Here is a 21509-nt window from a genome sequence, read left to right on the forward strand (position 1 = left end):
AGATTTATAGAATGGCCTGATACTTATGTCGCAATGTGTAATATCCAAGAATTTCCAAGTGCTTGTCATAAGCAGAAGAGCTTTGCTTTTCTAAATGTGTTAATGATACGGCATAATAGAAATAGTAATAAACCAAAGGTTTCACAACAGCAGTTCAATTCTATTTCCTAAACATGGGCTATTCTCTGTCAGGACATCCTTCCTGTCCTTTCACAGTTACTCCAGATAAGTGTAGGCTCTTCTAAGTCTTCTGCCATGTATTCTGGCCTTGTGAATATATCTCACATAGCCTAGGGTATCTGGAGTATCTCAAACAGTATTAGATGCCTAAATTTAAGTAACTGAACTGAGCTTTGAGAGTGGGATTCAGCTTCAAAGAAGACATCAAAATGTGAGTATCTACACATGAGCTGAGTGTTAGAATTCACGCTTTAGTCAATATAGTTAGTTAATAACATCTGTGGAGTGACTCAGGTCATCCAAAAGCAGATGCCTAGGGGCATGACCAAGGCTAAAAAGACAATGAAGCTGGCACGTCTGATTGAAGACCTACAGAAGACAGCTGCTCTTCTGGAATGACATCTGAAGCCAGAGTACCTCAATGCCTGAAATGGTGCTATGTACCTAAATCTAAGCATCTGAATACACCCTCAATCTCAGTTGACCATGACAGAAAGCAATGCATGGAGTTCACACACTGACATCCAAGTTTGTATCTAACAACCTTAGACTGGCAGTTTGGCTTTAATCGTCAAGCTGCTCCCATTTACTATGCATTGGTTCAGCTCACAAAGCAGTGTCCCACCTTGAATGTATGCATGAGCCAATGGATGATCATTCACAGAACAACAAACCATATGCAGTGTAGGCACCTTCAGCTCACAACTCTAGAGAAAGTCTTGATCCAAATAAATGATGCCTCAAGCCTGTCAGTATTTAAAAGGCATTTGGACAATGCCCTTAAAACATGCTTTAACTTTTGATCAGCCCCAAATTGGTCAGGCAGTACGACTAGATGATCATGAAGGTCCCTTCCAACTGAAATATTGTGTTCTGTTCTATTCTATTCTATTCTATTCTATTCTATTCTATTCTATTCTATTCTATTTCCACCAGTGGCAAATACTATAGATACAGTGGTGGGAACCACATATTAGAGAATCATAGAATAGCCTCGGCTGGAAGGGATCTCAAAAGATCATCTGATACAACCTTTCATGTGACAGGCAGCCTGTATGAGATTATCTAGCACTCTGTCCAATTGCATCTTGAAACCTCCAGTGATGGGGACTCCACAACATCCTTGCGGAGGTTGTTCCAGTGAGTGATTGTTCTTACTCTAAAAAATTTCTTTCTTATGTTGAGGTGAAACTTCTCCCAGTGTAACTTGCACCTGTTGCCCCTAGTCTCCATGTGGCTCCTTGTGAAAAAAGCACCCCCACCCTCTTTTTAGCTGCCCTTTAAGTACTGGAAATTGTGATGAGGCGTCGTGTCCCCCCCCCCGAGCCTTCCCTTCTCCAGGGAGAAGAGACCTAACTTCTTCATTCTTTCCTCATAGGGCAGTTCTCCAGCCCTTTGATCATCTTTGTGGCCTTCCTTTGGACCCTCTCCAATCTGTCCAGCCTGACAAGCACTGAATAGAGTGGGACGATCATGTCTCTATCTCTCCTAGTAATGCCCCTGTAGATGCAGCCCAGGATCCGATTTGCCTTTGTTGATGCAGTGGCACACTGCTGACTCATGTTCAGTTTGTTCACCAGGACCCCAGGTCCTTTCAGCACAGCTTGTCCCCAGCCACATGAATCCTGGCCTGTATTGTGCTCTTTGGAGTCTTTGAAGGACTTTGCACTTGTCATTGTTAAACTTCAAATTATTCTTGATGATAGCCTACACTTCCAGCCTGTCAAGGTCCCTCGGTAAGATAGCTCTCCCTTCTGTTGTGTTCCCTCACCACACAGTTTGGTTTCATCAGCAAACTTGGTGAGGGTGCTTCCAATCCCAACATCTAGATCATTTATGAAGAAGTTGAACAGCATGGGGCCAGTATTGATTGCTGGGGGATCCCACTGGTGACAGACTGCCAGCCAGAGTGAAAAACCTTGATCACCACTCTCAGTGTGGCCTGTGAGCCAATTTTCTATCTGTCTCACAGACCACACATTCAATCTGTAATCTGCCAGTTTGTCCAGAAGGCTGTGGGAAACAGTGTCAAACATTTCACTAAAGACCAGGTAAATACCACCCACTGTTCTCCCCATGTCAACAGAAGATATTATTCTGTTGTAGAAGGTGATCAGGTTAGTCTGGCATGATTTGTCCTTGGTAAATCTGTGCTGTTTATCCCAATCACTTGCTTTATTTGGTTGGTAATACTTTGTAAGCGGTCTTGTTCCATTACTTGGAACTTGTTCCTAAAGGATACATTAATTAGTCTTAATCTTGTACTTAATCTTAACGTGGAATTCTGCCTTTTTAAATCACAACTTAAACCAAAGCCTACTTCACATACAAGTTTACCTTGCAGTGAAGCTCTTAACTGACATATTAAAAAAAAACAAACCCAAAACCAAACAAACTCTTTCCTTGATGACTTTCCTCAAAATCCTAGATGATAGAGACCCAAATGACAATGGACTCAGTCTAGTTTCTACTAGAAATTCCACACCAATTGCCAAAGAAATGTTGACCATGCTTTTTACTTTTGACAACAGTATCTGAAACCGCTGTAGAGTTGCGTCTACCTGAAAGGAGGTTGTAGCCAGGTGCATGTTGGTCTCTTCTCCCAAATAACAAGTGATAGGACAAGAGGAAATGGCCTCAAGTTGTACCAGGGAAGGTTTAGATTGGATATTAGGAAAAATTTCTTCACCAAAAGAGTGGTCAAGCACTGGAACAGGCTGCCCAGGGAAGTAGTTGAGTCACCATCCCTGGAGGTATTTAAAAGCCATGTAGATGTGGTGCTTAGGGACATGGTTTAGTGGTGGACTTGGCAGTGTTAGGTTAACGGTTGGACTCAATGATCTTAAAGGTCTTTTCCCACCTAAATGATTCTATGATTCTATAATCTATGGTTCTCACCATCCACAAAAAGTGGAAGCTTTTTGCTACCTGGATCTCACAGTAGCAGTCAAAGACAAAGTAGAGAGAGAAATGTTTGCTTTGGTGGTTCAACCCAGGAAGATGAAAGGTGGTACTTTCGCCTATAAAAATGTGTAAAACTGAAATACTTATCCTGTATCTAAATTGAATTCTGCATTCTTGTTTGCCTGTTCCTGTCAAGGAATGAGCAAAAATTGGAACATTCAAAGACTGATCCAACCAACCAAGCAGTTGGTCACATTCAGTAGGAATGTCTGAAATTACATCTGCAATAAATAGGAAGAATATTTTATGAGAAAAAGGGTTTCTGGAAAGAATTCTATATCTGGAATGGAAATCCCACAGTATGGTAATTTACATGTGGAAACAAAAATATATATAAATTGCAGAACCACAAATATACATACAACTACTTGTAAAATTGACCTGAAGATTTGTTTTGTTTTGTTTTGTTTTTTGAATCCGTGCATGATTGCATATTCTACAGCAGTAAAAACATCCCATCACAGAAAGTTTAATAAAACACTCCTGGAGTGCATGTATCTCATGAAAGAAAATAATTGCAAGGGACAAATATCCCTGCTGTGGATTACTACAAACTATTTATGAGTTAGAGAAATATACGCCTATTAAAAGATTATTTTGTTCTTTGGGTATTGACTGATTCCTTAATTGTTATAAAAGAGAATAAATAATACTTCCTACTCTGCTCTTTTGAAGGAAGACAGAGCGAGCATGCAATGGTGAGCTTTGAATAACTATAGTGCTTCTCTTTCCTTGGCACTAAACCTATCTACTATAATAGACTATTATAAAAAAAAAAAAAATTAAAGAAAGGTGCTTTTATGAAAATTCAGCAGTGGAAAATTGCTATGGATTGCAGTTTCCCTTGGGAAGAAGAAATGATAGGAAACTCCTTTGAATCTTGTCAGCACAATAAACTACACCATTTCATATCTACAAATAATGGGGAGAAATTACTGCAAAAAGCAATCCAGCATTGGATGTGTAGAAAATTGAGAGAATCGATCAGAAATGCTTCTGCCTTGATGTTCCAAAATAAACACAAGCAATAAATATCCTATTTTCAAATTATTCCAGGATAATAGATGCATCTTGACTGATATTCGCAGAAGAAAATTAATGATTCAGTATAAACACAAACAGTGGCACAGAATACACAGTGTAGCAGGACAAAATGTTCATAGGGTTCTATATTAACTGGGAGGTATTTTAAAGTAAGACTTGAAGGAAAAAGCAATCTACATTAAATAATGTTAAGAACTGAATATCATGCAAAATTTAGGCTGGTGAAAACTGTTATCCCATTCCTGTTGAAATAAGACACTTTTCTTCCATTCTAAGCCTCCTTCTATGTCCTCAGCTGATCACAGTGTGCATCAGTCCCAGTTACTCTTTTAATACATTCTTGTGTCATATTTGTATCGTTACACTCAAAATCTTGTTTATGGGAAAAAAGAAAGAACTCCTCTTTTATATACATATTGACACTTTTCTTTCTTCATTGTTCTGCAGCACCAGGTTACTCCCAAGTGCACTGTATATGGCACCTCTTAAATACATTATTTCTTTGTTCTCTTCATTATCCCTAAAACCAGTTTTGTCCAGCTCCAGATATGCAGGGATATCTGAGTTGTTTATTGTGTGGAGTCTACAGTGCCAGGCTGTGCCCCGTCCCCTGCCTGCACTCCCCTGCCTGCACTCCCCTGCCTGTACTGCCCTGCCCTGCATCCTGCACCTCCTCTTCTCAAGTACTCTGCTCTTGTACCAGATGTGAATTTCTCTGCACTGCATCATTGCATTAGAATCACAAAGATCTAATTCTACCTAGAACAACTGGTTGCTACTGCTATCTTGCTATATATTTTGCACCAGTACAGGTTAGGAGTTGACCTACTGGGAAGCAGCACTGCAGAGAAGGACCTGGGAGTCCTGGTGGACAACAAGCTCTCCATGAGCCAGCAATGTGCCCTAGTGGCCAAGAAGGCCAATGGTATCCTGGGGTCCATTAAGAAGACTGTGGCCAGCAGGTCGAGGGAGGTTATTCTCCCCCTCTACTCTGCCCTGGTGAGGCCACATCTGGAATATTGCATCCAGTTCTGGGCTCCCCAGTTCAAGAAAGACAGGGAACTGCTGGAGAGAGTCCAGTGGAGGGCTGCGAGGATGATGAGGGGACTGGAGCATCTCTCGTATGAGGAAAGGCTGAGAGAGCTGGGTCTGTTTAGCCTGGAGAAGAGAAGACTGAGAGGGGATCTCATCAACGCTTATAATTGTCTGAAGGGTGGATGTCTAGAGGATGGGGCCAGACTCTTTTCAGTGGTGCCCAGTGACAGGACAAGGGGCAACGGGCACAAACTGGAACACAGGAAGTTCCATCTCAATATGAGGAAAAACTTCTTCACTCTCAGGTGACAGAGCTCTGGAACAGGCTGCCCAGAGAGGTTGTGGAGTCTCCTTCTCTGGAGATATTCAAAATCCACCTGGACGCCATCCTGTGCAACCAGCTCTGGGTGATCCTGCTTTAGCAAGGGGGTTGGACTAGATGATCTCTAGACGTCCCTTCCAACCCCTACCAGTCTGTGATTCTGTGATCTTTATAAAACTACAGTTGTACTACACAAAGATAAACAAAGGTAAAAAAATAAATAGCAACACCTGATCAAGTAGAGAAATTGCTGTCACAGCTAAACCAAGTGACACAAAATTGCAGGCCTGAGTCCTGAGACCTTAAAAACTCAGTAAAAATTTATGGCCAATGGCAATACTGTACTACAGGGCTACATGGGTACAGCATGTTTTACAGAGACAGAATATCTGCAATGCAATTCATCCAGTTGAAGGAATGGAGCAAAGTGTCAATGTACTTGAAGATCCCAGATTCACTCTGTGAATGCATACTTAAAATATAACGCAATTAAACAATTCTAAAAGTATGTAATGGACACATGATAGAAAATAATAATCAATAACAAAATGCAGGGAATTGATCAAATATCTAAATAAGGAAGCCATGTCAAGAGTTCTTCAAATATAAGTTACCGGGCAGTTGAACCCTGTTATTCATTGTTCACTAACTGTATAAACTGTATATGCTGTAATCCCTGCCATTGGAAAATAGTCCTAAAAAATGAATCAAAATCTACCACTGAGTCAAATTTTGTGGCTGGGCAAAATTGGTGAAGTCTGGTCTCTGGAGGAGTTGGGACACAGACTCTGAAGCTACCAGCTATGTGCAGTGGGTGAGCATCTCTGCTCCCAAGGTGCTAAGTAACAATGTTTTTTCTTAGTGGAACGGGGTAATCAAAAGCTGTGCAGAAGGCAGAGAATGGAAGAAGCAGCCAACAGAGATGTCCAAATTCAAAGAGCAAGAATTTTCTTTAAAATTACTAAATTAATCTTAGGAACTAGGAAAGAGGAATGATCATAACTGATGTGATAAGTATAATACCCTACAACATATAAGCTCAGGAGAGAGAACGCCTGCAAATATGGCAAAATATTATTTAATTGGAGGGCAATGACACCTATCATTCTGAGGCAGATGTAATTGAGTTTGCAGACCTTACTGAGTTTGCAGACCTTATTGAGTTTGCAGACTTTATTGAGTTTGCTACTTCCTTAATTATTCAGTAGTATATATCCAGGTCTGGTGTCTTTTGGATTTGTTTAGGCGCCTAAAAATAGACATCTATTGCTGTTTAAGACAACCTAAGATATCTGAGATATCCGTACAAGGCAGAGAGGTATGACACTGAACCTGTAGGAGACCCACACAATTCCGGAATGACAGTCAGAGACCAAGTAACTAAAATGGCACTTAATGCACCTACATTAATATCGCACACTTCAGGAACCAAGTTCATTTATAAAGTCACAGTCATTATATTGAGGTTAGGAAGGAGATAGGATAGACATGGCCTGGAGCTCACTAATTGAGAAAACCCTCCTTCTGTATGCATACCTGTGCAAACACGTATAGTGAAATACCTGGTAAAATATCCTAAATGGGACTTTGAGGTATTTGAAGTAAATGGGAGGGAAATATTTTGCAATGTGTCATTTTTCTCATTGTGTAGTCTTAAATTAAATGGGTTTAGGATACTGACAATATCTTATGAGCAGTTTTTGTGCCTGAGAACTCTTTCAATCCCAGCAACATCCAGAGTTGATTCGGTTCAGGAGAGAGAAATCATCCTCACACAATCATAAGAAGCAAGCAAAACTGACATCTGCCTTATTATCATCTGTTCACCATTCTGTGCTTGTAGATAAATAACACTGGAGAAGACTTGTTCTACCTATGTGTCCTGGTTTCGGCTGGGATAATTTTCTTCCTAGTAGCTGGTATAGTAGTGCGTTTTGGATTTAGGATGAGAAAAATGTCCCATTAAATTGTCTCATTAAACTGTCTTTATCACAACCCACAAGTTTTTCCTGTTTTTCCCCAATTCTGTCCCCCATCCCACCGGTGTGTTTCCTCAAACACAGTGCCAGTTTTATGTTCTCCCATCAGTGGAAGCTCTGAGAAAGCATGAGTGGCTGAGAAAGAAAGTGAACTGAGGACAAGTCTTGCTTCTTATTTAGCCTAGAACAGTGCAAGACTTTCTTGACAAGGTTACTGCTGAAAATTAAGAACATTGTTGACTAGAAAACCTGGAATGATTGTTGCATAACTTTCATTCAGCAAAAAGGAAAGACATTGAATCAGACATCTGCACTTTGTGCCGACAGAGAGAGAGAAACTTAACTGCTCATCTGAAAGAGGAACAGGATACTTAAAAAAAATCAAAGAGAGTGTTAAGTTTTGTGAGAAATAGTAGATCTGAATCTTCCACCAATAACAAAATATGACAGTTCCAGAAGTGGACTGTATCAACTAATGATGGTCCAAAATTTGATGAAAGGGGAAATCAGACTGTACAGCTCCAATAGCTTCACCTCAGAGAAAGATGGTGGGCCTAGAGAACAGAGAAATTCATAGAGTTCCTGCTGAGCTCCCAGGAATGATCTGGTACTTTCGTATGGTGTTTCATTGTGAAGAACAAACTGAACAAGCAGAAGAGTGCAAAAGAATGCTTTACATAATATAAGTCTTTGATTGGTATCTGACACCCCTCGTCCTGACTCCCCGCCCCAAACCTCACACATCTTGCAATAAGTATAGAAAGTCTAAAAGTATTTGAAAGATTACAGAAAAAGAGGACGAGTGTCAACACTCTCATCTGCCCTGCAATCATTTCCTTACAAACTTGAAAATAAGGATAATCTATTACTTTCCCTTTATCTAAAGGGGAAATTTCCAAGATACGAGCATTTTGGGAAAAGGGACATCATTATACTACACTATTAGGTGTTTTGCAAGTGTATGCAGTTCATGGCCAAAACAAAAGCAGAAAAATTGATAGAATCTTCAGTTGTTGAAATTCACAGATGAGAATGTGTCAACAGAAATTGCATCTTAGACCCTTGTTTGTTACCTACAACAAAGAACTCCATCAGAGTTTATGACAATAATAATCAATGGGGGGAAAAAAAAAAAGATTTTGAGAAATGACTGGAATTGCATTGCAAGTCGGTGAAAGATCTGAAATATTCTGAATTTCACAGGATTACAGAACCACACAATAGGCAAGGTTGGGAGGGACATCTGGAGGTCATCTGGTCCAGTCCCCCTGCTCAGGCAGGGCCAACTAGAGCTGGTTGCCCAGGACTATTATAATTTCTGATCACAATAGATATCAGCAGTGCTCTGAACGAAAAGGAACTCTAGTAAGTAAAGCAGACTATAATGCTTGCTTTTGCATTAAGCAGAGCACCAGCTAGCCTTCTACAATGAGATGACCAGCTTGGTGGTAAGTGGAGAGGAGGGACATTTTTTATTCAATATCTTGTTTGACATAAATGAGAATCCCACCATTTTTCTATAGTTAAGGTAATTCGGGAAATTTCTTGGTACACAACCCCTTATCATAGAATCATAGAATCATAGATGATTTTTGTTGGAAAAGACCTTTAAGATAACCTAGCACTGCCAAGTCCACCACTAAACCATGTCCCTAAGCACCACATCTACACGGCTTTTAAATACCTCCAGGGATGGTGACTCAACCACTGCCCTGGGCAGCCTGTTCCAATGCCTGACAACCCTTTCAGTGAAGAATTTTTTCCTAATATCCAGTCTAAACCTCCCCTGACACAACTTGAGGCCATTCCGTCTTGTTCTATCGCTTGTCACTTGGGAGAAGAGACCAACACCCACCTGGCTACAACCTCCTTTCAGGTAGTTGTAGAGAGCGAGAAGGTCTCCCCTCAGCCTCCTTTTCTCCAGGCTAAACACCCCCAGTTCCCTCAGACGATCCTCATCAGACTTGCGCTCTAGACCCTTCACCAGCTCCATTGCCCTTCTCTGGACACGCTCCAGCACCTCAATGTCTTTCTTGGAGGGAGGGGAGCAAAACTGAACACAGTACTCGAGGTGCAGCCTCACCAGGGCCGAGTACAGGGGGACAATCACTGCCCTGGTCCTGCTGGCCATGCTATTCCTGATACAAACCAGGATGCTGTTGGCCTTCTTGGACACCTGGGCACACTGCTTGCTCATATCCAGCTGGCTGTCAACCAACACCCCCAGGTCCTTTTCGGCCAGGCAGCTTTCCAGCCACTCTGCCCCAAGCCTGTAGCATTGCATGGGGTGGTTGTGACCCAAGTGCAGGACCTGGCACTTGGCCTTGTTGAACCTCATACAGTTGGCCTCGGCCCATCGATCCAGCCTGTCCAGATCGCCCTGTAGACCCTTCCTACCCTCAAGGAGATCAGCACTCCCACCCAACTTGGTGTCATCTGTAAACTCACTGAGGGTGCCCTCGATCCCCTCGTCCAGATCCTTGATAAAGATATTCAAGAGAATTGGCCCCAGTACTGAGCCCTGGGGAACACCACTGGTGACCACTTGACTTCTCATTTTGCGGTAAGAAGCAGAAATGATAAGGACTGGCATCATCCCAGAACAAAATGTATTGCCATTTTTTATGTGAATTAAAGACATTTTAGGAGTAAAATGAAAATTGGAGGTGCTGAAGTTTTTCTGACTGTGAAGAAATAGGCAATCTTAGGAAAACAGTGTGAAAGGGATAATGGTACTGTCTGCTCCCTACAGAAGACCAATATAATGCCTAAGGAAAAGCTGGATGACTCATCATACAGCCTGGAGGTATTTCTAAAGTCGCTTCAAAACAAAAATGAGAGTTTAGTCACTATAGCTTCTTGGAGAAGGCAGAGATGTGAACATACAGGGTAAAGAAGAAAACACACACATTATCAACAACACCCAACATGTCAGGAAATTCAGCAATACCGATTGATTGTTTCTTTTTCCATGGAAATGCTTGGCTGAACTTGCTGTCTGAAAAAAAAGAAATTATCTTTGACACCTGCATTTCACTTATAATGATAGTTTAAATTGCAAGAGAGATTTTGACAACAGTAATTTTCCTCTCTAAAAAGGAATGGGACTTTGAGAAATGAGTCCAACTGATGTTGAGTCTGTGACAAAATATCTTCAAATCCACATTCAGTCATAACAGTAAATTGTTACAAACACAGACATTGTCAGCCTTTGACCCCACACATTATTCAAGCAATCCTGGAGATTTGCACCAGAAATGTTTGATTATTTATTTCACGTTTCTTCAAACAATGCAGAACATGACGTGGTTTGTTGATTATAGAGCACCACAGTCTTTCTTAGTAAATCCCTATTGAAAATGATGGAGGCATTTCAATACATAATTTTCTTCCAAGCGGGGCATGAAAATAATAGAAAGATCATTTTAGTAGAGAGAAATCAGATGTCCAGGACAGATGTTCACCAATGGACTGAAGTCTGACCTAGTAGACTATAGAGGCCACAGGTTTTATATCAGAGGTGAAGAACACTGTTCTGAATAATAGTGGAAAAGTTCTTTCAGTCTATGCTGTATCATCACCTCAATTATATCAAATACTAAGACAAAACAGAGACCATAGCAAACCTCTAGGTTCTATCAAGTGCCTCCGAAGTAGCAGTATCCAGACTAACAAGCAGTCTACAGAAGAGATTCATATACCTAAAAAAACACCCTTATGCAAATTCATGCAAGTTAAATATAATAAAAACATAGCTTCCTTCTACTCAGGAGAGAAGTAATGAGGAATCAGGTACTAAAGGAATTGTGTACTCAACGTGATTTGGCCCAACAAACTGCTGAAAGGACAAGAATGGCAGTCAGTTGCCATTGTCTCCTGATGCATAACAGAGACATTGGAGTCCCATGGGCTTTCTAAAGAAGTTTTTATTCTGCAAGGCTAAAAATTTTATTGCAGAGACATTGAATTCACTGTTACAACGTCACAAATATTGGTTGGAAGTACCACTAGAGTAACAGTTTGGATGCAGCTGTGTCTTTCAAAACCATATGCTTTTAGTCACCTACCCAACACTGCATGTGGCAAGAAAGATCTTAACAACAGTAGTTTCGGAAGAACAAGTCTTTATGAAATGTTTACTGATTGTGAGATGGACAACACTATAAGGACAATGACTAGTCATAAGAGAAGGAGGTTTACCAGGAGAAGACAAATGGCTTGGGTCTGCCTGAAGACTTCATATGCCAGAAACAGGCAAACAGGTTACATATGTGCTTATGAAGTCACTTCTGCCTCAGGAGAAGGCAAAGATTGCAGTTCATAAAGAAACATAGAATATAGACTCTTTATTTTATTAAAAGAGAAGGAAAAATTGCATCAGACTTTAATTCTTTTCAGAAAAAAGAATATAAGGGGGAATAGTTCTAGTGTTTGATCAAGACTAGGAAATGCCTAGTACCAACAATTCCAGAAAATGAGCTGAAGATGATAAATTTTAAAATTACATGCAACCTTCTGACAGTACAGCAAGGATGGAGGACTGATTTCAACTGCTATGGAGTGAGGGCAACAGAATTATACATTGAAAGAATATATGGGATGGATGGAGACTATGGAGGCTTGGCTAAGATTAACTAACATTAAGTCCAAAAGTTAGGCTGGAAACAACTTGTACTTGTTTTCAGAGGGCTACCACATGAAGAAGCATGACAAACACTTCACTCATCAGCATTCAGCATTATTCAGTATTTATTGCTGCTACTTCCACATACATGCTAGAATGAACTTCTGAACTTCCAAAACAAAAAAGTGACAGAATCATCTTCTGATACTTGTGTTTTATCTCCAGTGATCCACAAGTGCCAAGAAAGATACTGACAATATTATTGCTCTTTCAGAAAGAGAACAGGATTATCAGAAGCAATACTACATGCATATAGCCTGTGACTCTTGTCCCATGTAATCCAATTTTAGCAGATAATTGTGGTTTAAAGGGGAAGGAAGATCATATAAACCTGTGACTACCCAGATTTTTCAAAAGAGCAAAAAAAGATAAGAAAGAATTGATCATTAATTTAATACCTCACTGGAAGCAACGTAGGACACCTATTTGTATTACAACAAAAGAAACCGGTCTTTTCTGCAAAGATTAGTATTTAATTGAAGACAGGTTCTGGTACATAAAGAAAAGTAGCATCTTAGTTCCTCATATCTGTGGAATGAAAAAAAAAATGTATCTACCAGAGAAAAATGAGATAAACTCAGTTCTAGTTATAATCTTGCACCTCACAGAAAAGGAAGAGGAAAAAGAAAATTTAATTAATTTCATTCCCAGAATTGCCAAACATCAAAAATACTTTGATGCAACAATAAGACCGAAGATAAGACACACCTGAAAAAAAAAGTCATAACCTACTTTCTATAACGCATGAGACCATTCAAAAAGCTAATGACTGCTTATTCAGAAATGAGAGGAAAAGGCGTTAAAGATGCTGCAAGCTCGTATTTAACTGCAAAGCATGCAAGCAGATATGACCCAGCTTCAGACTACAAATGGAAACCAATTGGTCTTTGTCCTGGATTCAGCTGAGATAGAGAGAATTTTCTTCACAGTAGCTAGAATGGGGCTGTGTTTTCGATTTGTGCTGAAAGCAACGTTGATAATATAGAGATGCTTTTGTTATATAGAGATGTGTTTGTTATTGTGGAGCAGTGCTTACACAGAGCCAAGGCCTTTTCTGCTCCTCACACCACCCCACCAGCGAGTAGGCTTGGGGTGCACAAGGAGTTGGGAGGGGACACAGCCGGGACAGCTGACCCCAAGTGACCAATGGGATAGTCCATACCGTATGACATCATGCTCAGCATATAAGAGGCTGGGCGAAGAAGAAGGAAGAGGGGGATGTTCAGAGTGATGGCATTTGTCTTCCCAAATAACGGTTACATGTGATGGAGCCCTGCTTTCCTGGAGATGGCTGAACACCTGCCTGCCCATGGGAAGTGGGGAATGAATGCATTGTCTTGCTTTGCTTGTGTGCGCAGCTTTTGCTTTACCTATTAAACTGTCTTTATCTCAACCCGCGAGTTTTCTCACTTTTACCCTTCCGATTCTCTCCCCCATCCCGCTGGGAGGGGAATGAGCGAGAAGCTGCATGGCGCTGAGCTGCCGGCTGCGGTTAAACCATGACAGTCTTCATTTCCTAGCTATTTAAAGAACAGCTGGACATCATCAGTTATTAAAAGTAAACAATTTTTAACATTTCAAACCATTCTCCTTTAAAACGAGGCCTGGAGTTACCTGTAAAATATTAATGAAACTCTTTTAATATTTTTTCTTCCAAAGAATATTTGGGGAGGGGGGGTTTCCATGCAGAAACATGTTCCCAGCTACTGGGAACTTTTCAAGATGCACACTGACATTTCTGCGCACAGCAGGAAAGCAGCATCTGGCCACTGTTTTGGAACACCTGTGATGGAATCAAGACATTTGGAGTGAATTTATAATTCTAGTGGTGTCTGTAGTGTAAATGTCCGCATTCAGCCTTGTCCCATTTGAACTCTTTTGTAGGCAATAGAAATGGTCACTTCTAGGATGTGAGTCATCTGACCAACTGTGGGATTTAATAAGTCGTGTCCTAGGTGTATGATTTGTTCTACATCATCTATAAAGGGATTTTAGGGTCCTGACCTTGGATAAAGATATCTACGTGGAAATTTCATGGGGTTTGTTCAGATGGGACCCTTAGGATTTCTAGTTACAGTCGTCCCTCATGACTATCTACATCCTTTTGAACCCTCAGGAGCCACCAAAGATAAAGGATAGGAATGTTTTGCCAAAAAATTAAATATTTTTTTAAAAAATCAGCATTTTCATGGGAAACTTCTCTGCTACATAAGCACTGGGATGTGGATGAACATGAATTTGCTGCCTATCAGATCACACAGGCAGTCAGAAGAATCCCTTCATTCGCAGGCAGTGCCTGTCTGTTGTAAGGTATCAGCAAAGCCAGGCACAGACTTGGATGACTCCTTGGTGAGAAGCAACAGGGTGGGATGTATACACTTCATTTGCAAAGGTTTTGCTCTGGGGTTAGTCCAGGAACTGTGAAACTGGATTGATTTCCTGCAGAAAATACAGAGGGTAACACCCTGCCTCCCTTGGAGTCCTGAGATCTAGAAAGACCATAAATGAAAGCAGACACAGACAGTCTGGGTGCCTCCAGCTTCCTGTTTAAGACTAAGTAAGCATATGTTGAATGATCTGGAAATAACTAGAAAAGTCATGTTGAATCTTCAGTCCTGTGCCAAACATCAGTGTTGTAAGGATCAGTATGTCCTTCTGGTCTGGTTCATAGTGGCACCTTTTGTAGCATAAGCTCCTGGTGAAGTCTTCTGAGAACATAGTCTTGACTTTGACATAACTGACCTAGCATGAGCGAGCATTTTGGGAAACAAGTCACTTCTATGACTGGAAGAATAGTTGTAATTTCTTGGAAGTGAGGTTAGCAACTGGTCCCTTCTAAAGATGGAAAGGTGGTGCATTTGCTTTGGGACTGATAATAACATTAAAACAAATTGCTGTGATAGCTTTGGAGGAGACAGAGCAAGAGGGCAAAAGTACTCCACAGTCAGCCATGACAGTGATGGTGCTGGAGATTCAAGGGAAATACTGAAAACACTTGACACAAAGTAGTTATTTGGTTTACACTTGGGGGAGGACAAGGCTGAGTAGCAGTAAAACATGGAATCCTAGAATCCTAGAATCCTAGAAGGTTTGGGTTGGAAGGAACTTAAAAATCATCTAGTTCCAACGCCCCCCACATGCTCTAGCAGATGGAGGGCAGGGACACCCTCCACTAGACCACATTGCCCAAAGCCCCATCCAACCTGGCCTTGAACACTTCCAGGGATGGGGCATCCACAGCTTCTCTGGGCAACCTGTTCTAGTACCTCACCACCTTCACAGTAAAGAATTTCTTTCTAACATCTAAATCTAAATCGACCCTCCTTCAGCTTAAACCCATTACCCCTTGTCCTGTCACTACACTCCCTCATAAACAGTCCCTCACCAGCTTTCCTGTAGGCCCCTTCAGGTACTGGAAGGGGCTCTAAGGGCTCCCTGGAGCCTTCTCTTCTCCAGGCTGAACAACCCCAACTCTCTCAGCCTGTCCTCATAGCAGAGGTGCTCCAGCCCTCTCATCATCTTCATGGCCCTCTTCTGGACTCTCTCCAACAGCTCAATGTCTGTTTTGTACTGAGGACCCCAGAGCTGGATGCAGTACTCCAGGTGGGGTCTCACAAGATCAGAGCAGAGGGGCAGAATCCCCTCCCTCAACCTGCTGGTCACGCCTCTTGTGATGCAGCCCAGGATATGGTTGGTAATGTTATCAGAGGCACAAGATCACAGATCAGGACTTCTATATCTTGATGTACACTGCTAGAACTAAAAAATCATTGAAAAGACTGGCATGTCTCAGTCTGTGTTGACGGCACAGAGGGATAATTATTGGAGGGAGAAATATTTAATACCATTGTTTTCAATTCTATTTTACATGTCAAGGAAGATTTACATAATGATGCTTTTAAGTAAAACAGAATTTTGAAAATAATATTGCAAATTTATGTCAAAATGGTGACATGTTATAAGTCCAAATGCAAGGAAGTCTGACAACAGACATCTGAAAGTGCAAGGAGATACCAGACTATGGTTATCCAAGTTTTTAAAAAGAGGCTACAGATAAAGGAAAGGACCACCTGTTGATTCGGTACTTCACTGGAAGAAATACAGACCTTGGGCAAAGGGCAGGTTCAGCAAACAGAATTCTGAAATAAAATAAAGCATTATGTATCTGTCCTAGTACTGCTGCTTTTGAAAAATGAAGGAAGACTTTGATCCATAGAGAAGTATATATAGATCATGTGCTCTTATTGTGGAAAAAAAAGGAAAGAATTTAGCAAAAAGAAGACAATTCATCAACACATGCTCTAGCAGATGGAAAACAGTCATATGAGCATAATTGGAAAGAAACACTCAGCAGCATGTCAAGACATTCAGTTTTATTGCTTTAGAATAAAGATCTCTATCATACCAACCTAAAAGCTTTGACTGACATTATTTTCACAGATGTTTTTGAATGAACTTCTACCTCCCAGAAAATAGAAATAGATATTTCCCTGTAACATTTGTATTTGAACTGCAGTTGTGCTATATGTGCCAAGAAATTATTGATTGCATAACTAATCTATGTTACAAGTTTCCTTAGACTGCCTCAGAAGGGAATGTTAATGCCCCTTTCTAGAAAGGTGGTTTTGAATGTTGTGGAGAAATTCTGGATTATATAGGCTAGTGGCTAAAGGAAGGGAATTAACTGTGAGGACACATGGATGAGATTTCTCCCTTTGAAGGTATTTTCTAACAGCATACAAAAAGCAGAACCCATGCACTGAGCTAGCCAATTTGTGTTCTCTTGGTAGTTAATGGAGCTAAAAAGGTACCTTTTAAGGTAAGACCTCAGAACTAACATTTCTTAGGCACCTTAACTCTTTGTACTGTTGATGAAGCAAGCTGAAGTAAGAATGCTTAAAGACAGGCACAAATATTTTCCATTTTCGATTGTTTGCCTGAAACAATTATATCTAAGTTTCTGTAGACTCTGAAACCTCTGAAAGATATAACAGCTATAACTAACAGAATATGAGGAAATAAAGAAAAAAAACCAGACCCAACCAAACAACAAATACACCTCAGTGGCATGGGTGTAGAGTTCACTACAGGTATGTAATAGGAAACAGGAGTCTTGATGAGGTTTTCTCCCATCTCTCTAAATCTTTTGGACCGGACTTTTAAAAATTAATAATAACCTTTGATGTCTGTATAATATGTATCAGGAAACTACATTGTCCCTTCATGACATAGAAAAATTAGCCTTTTTAAAGACAAATATGTCTTTGAGAATTTAATTCCAATGCATGCTGACTTTGAGATAATTGAGTAATAGAATCATAATTATTCTAAAGACAAATGTTTGACTGTAGTGATTGCATTATATACTGAAATGCATTATACAGCACACCAAAAGCTCAAATTTTGGCAAAACAAATCAGAAAGCACTTGCAGCATTATTAGTAAACCATTGTAAACATTGAAATGTGGCACGCAACTAAGTATGATAGATGAAATTTCTATTACCTTATAAGAATAAACTAGTATTTGGTTTAATGACACATCAATCAACAGAGATGCAAAATGGTCACAAACATTCCAGTCATTGAATATATTCCAACAATATTAAGAACTCTCCTGGTCTCAGCTGAGAGTTAATTTTCTTTCTAGTGGCTGGTACAGTGCTGTGTTTTGGATTTAGCATGAGAATAATGTTGATAACACACAGTTGTTTTCAGTTGTTGCTAGGTAGTTGTAGTGTCTACACTAAGTCAAGGACTTTTCAGCTTCTCACACCCTGCCAGGTGCACAAGAAGCTGGGAGAGCACAGCCAGGACAGCTGGCCCAGACTGGCCAAAGGGATATTCCCCACCATAGAACGTCATGCTCCAGATATAACTGGGGAAGCTAGCTGGGAGGTGGGATCACTGCTCAGAAACAGACTGGGCATTGGGGTTGTTTTTTCTTTCTGCACGTGGTGACCAATTGCATTTGTGCATCACATATATATATATATCATTATTATATTGTTATAATTGTTGTTGTTATTGTTGTTATTATCTTCCTTTGCTATTCTATTAAACTGGCTTTATCTCAACCCATGAGGTTTGGGGGGTGGGGGGTGGGTGGGTGTTGCTATTCTTCTCTCCATCACCTTGGGGAGTGAGTGAGCAGTTGCATGATGCTTAGATACCAGCACGACAATAACCTGGGTTAAACCACGACGATAACCTGGTAGAAAAATGTCTATGCAGACAAAAATATTCTGTCCTACTTCCCACAAGCTATGCAACTGCCTTCTATGAAACAAGTCAAACCAAACTGAGAAAAGTAATAAAAGTATATGTTTTTTTCATAAAAATATACTCACCAGGATAACAGGATTTTCAGCTTAATTTTAAAGCTACAGACTTGACTATCAAATGAGAGTAGAAAATATGTTTGGTTCTACTTCTATTTTCAGATAAACAAGGATCTTCATTTTGACACCTGCTTCTTATCTGCAGAGATATTGTCTATGTCAAGAAAAACATACATAACATAATTACAATGTGCAAAGAAAAGGACTTTGAGAAATGACTGATATCTCTTACTGAGGCAGTGACAGACTGTGTCTCCAATCTATCTCCACTGACAGCCATTTGAGAAGGATGATATAAATTCTCAATTAGCCAAATCATTCAAAAATGAAGTAGAGCTACCTCTTGATTTTAGAAGCCACAGGAGCCAATGGAGAATGAAGAGGAAGGTCCATGCCTGAAGCAACAGTAGAGACGTCCATAAATTCTTCCCACAGGTGTTCCTTAAGGGAAAACGAAAGGGGAAGTCATGGACTTAGTAATGCAGTAGTGCTGTAGGATGTCCAAAACAACCCTTCCTACATCCTCTGCCCAAAGCATGGAGTTATGAAAATCCTAGCCATATGTGGGGATGTGGCCAGTGCTGAGCACATGACATACATCAGTGAATCAAAACCACATTTGAGACATATCCTTTGCTTAATAATGGCTAGGAATGGACCTGAGAAACCTAACCAAAAAGCTCATTGGCTTAGATTTTTCCATTGTATTAAGGTTTCCCTTGGGGAATTGAGAAGACTATGAGAAATGAGCATCTATCTGCAGAAATCAAGCCAATGGACCTCATCCAAGAGTAAACAGCTCCACCTGTTCGGGAATGACAGACGTAGGACAGGCTGAAGGTGAAAGTATTTTTATGACATTCTGCAGCAGAAACAAATCAAAGAGACAGCTTGGATGGACTTCCCAAGATATAAGGGAAGGGAAAGATTTCTCTGAACATATTGAAAACATAAAAAAAGCACTAACCTACATGTAAGGCATTTAACTTTATAGTATGAGTATGAAGTTCTGGAAGAGTGCAGATCACTGACTAGCTATATTACTATAAAACCACGTGCATCATTTTCTCCTTCCCTATTAAAAAAATTACCTTTCTTTAGAGAATCGCACTTCACTGAAAACAATAGAACATGTGTTATGAAAGATAACAACATCAGAAAAGACTTTTTGAAGAATCTGGCTTTAACAAGTGAGGGCAAGTGCTTGTTGAACATATGTATGATATAGTCTCAAATCCTGATAATCACCATTCCAAAGACAGATAACATGAGTTTGTGGCTTCCAGATTGTGTATAGGAGATCAAGAATGAAAGTGTTTCCAAGTGTTTTAATTTTAGAGAAAATTGATACATTACAAGGTCAGCAAAATAAATTTACAGTTAAAAATTGAGAAATATTTCTGTATATGCAGGCACTTGTAAAAATTCTGTGAAGGGGAAAAGAATTCTAAAAGAGAAAGCAGATCTATAAAATAATTTCCTTACCAGTAATGTATCTTAGCTTTAGCTGAGAGAAAAAATATAGGTTCAGACATTTTGGTAATCAAAGATACCTGAAATGTAATAAGGAAGGCTTAAATTAGCAATGATGCACAAGAAAATTGATTTTTGCTTTTGTATGAAACTGTTCAGCTAGTATTTCCATCTATTCTGTCATGATGGAGACCAAGGGGCAGAACTTAGTGATGAAAAATTCATTATCTGAAGTTAAACAGAAGCCAGTCTTCGTCATCTGAGTGCTTGCAGGAAAAGATTAGCATGCACACAGTGGGAGAAGCAGCACACATAGCCTGTCTTTGCCCTTGGCCTTAGTGGATACATATAGAGTTCTGTCTGGAACAAAGGATATACTTATTCCTACCTTTTTAAATGAAAATACTTCTTGGACTAATTTTCTGCCATGGGCGGAAAGAGTTCATCATAAATAAGAATACTGTAATAGCATATGTATCCAAAAAAAAAGCTGGTACTAACTTCATCTGGTACCAGTTCTTTATTTTTGCAACCTTTGTCCAGAAAAAAAAAAAGAATTGAATGCAAATGCTTTTGTGCACAATTGCTGCATTTCACATAATAGTCTGAAATAAAACTGTTGCCAGAAAATCATTCACAGAGCAGCAACAATGCTGAAAATTCAGAAAGTTTACCAACATCGCAGCCCTTCAGCCCTACATCAAACATCAGGATAAGCCCATTAGTAAAATAATAGTGCATATGGCCTCATATACAAAAAACCAAAGCTTTATTGTACAAATAGTTGATATATTATGGACATTGTAATATGATTGTTATAAAAAAGTTCTGATCTGCATACATTGAAATGTCTGATGAAATGGAAACACCATACAAGTCATTCTTGGTTGAACTGATCAGGGATCAGGTGTCTGCTGGGACTTTTGTAACCTTTATTAAAGCTTTGATCTAAAACACATGATCATCTTTCCTCAGACCATAAGAAGTACAAAGAGCAATGACAATTTTTACAGCACTTCTGAAAAATGCCAAAGGCATGCACACAATTTTATTAGTATATCACCCAATTTTTTCACTTTTATGTGGTGCACAAAATTTCTCTAGCAGAACTCCTAGGGGGAAGATGACCTACACAGAGTTTCAAAACAAGTTCTCTTTAAGCAGCCTTTCAGAAAGCAGAAAGTGCAGAAACAAATCAATAAAGAACCATGTATATCATCACCCCATACAGGAAACATTACTGAAGCTCCAGGCAAACAGGTTTCCATAGGTTCAATGCACACTGATTTGACCACAGAGACAGAATTTTTCATGTCAGTCTGAAATGTAGTATATTGTATCAAATTCCAAATGATGGAAAATGAGACACTGGGAACCATTTCCCTCTTTATTCCCTAGGTAATATAAAAATCTCACAACCAGGCTGCTGGTCCCTTTATAAATACAGTGGTCCAGAAGGGAACTTGGCAAAGCCAACTATCCCTGACA

The sequence above is a fragment of the Balearica regulorum genome, chromosome 1 (assembly GCF_011004875.1).
Source record: "Balearica regulorum gibbericeps isolate bBalReg1 chromosome 1, bBalReg1.pri, whole genome shotgun sequence".
Lineage (NCBI taxonomy): Eukaryota > Metazoa > Chordata > Aves > Gruiformes > Gruidae > Balearica > Balearica regulorum.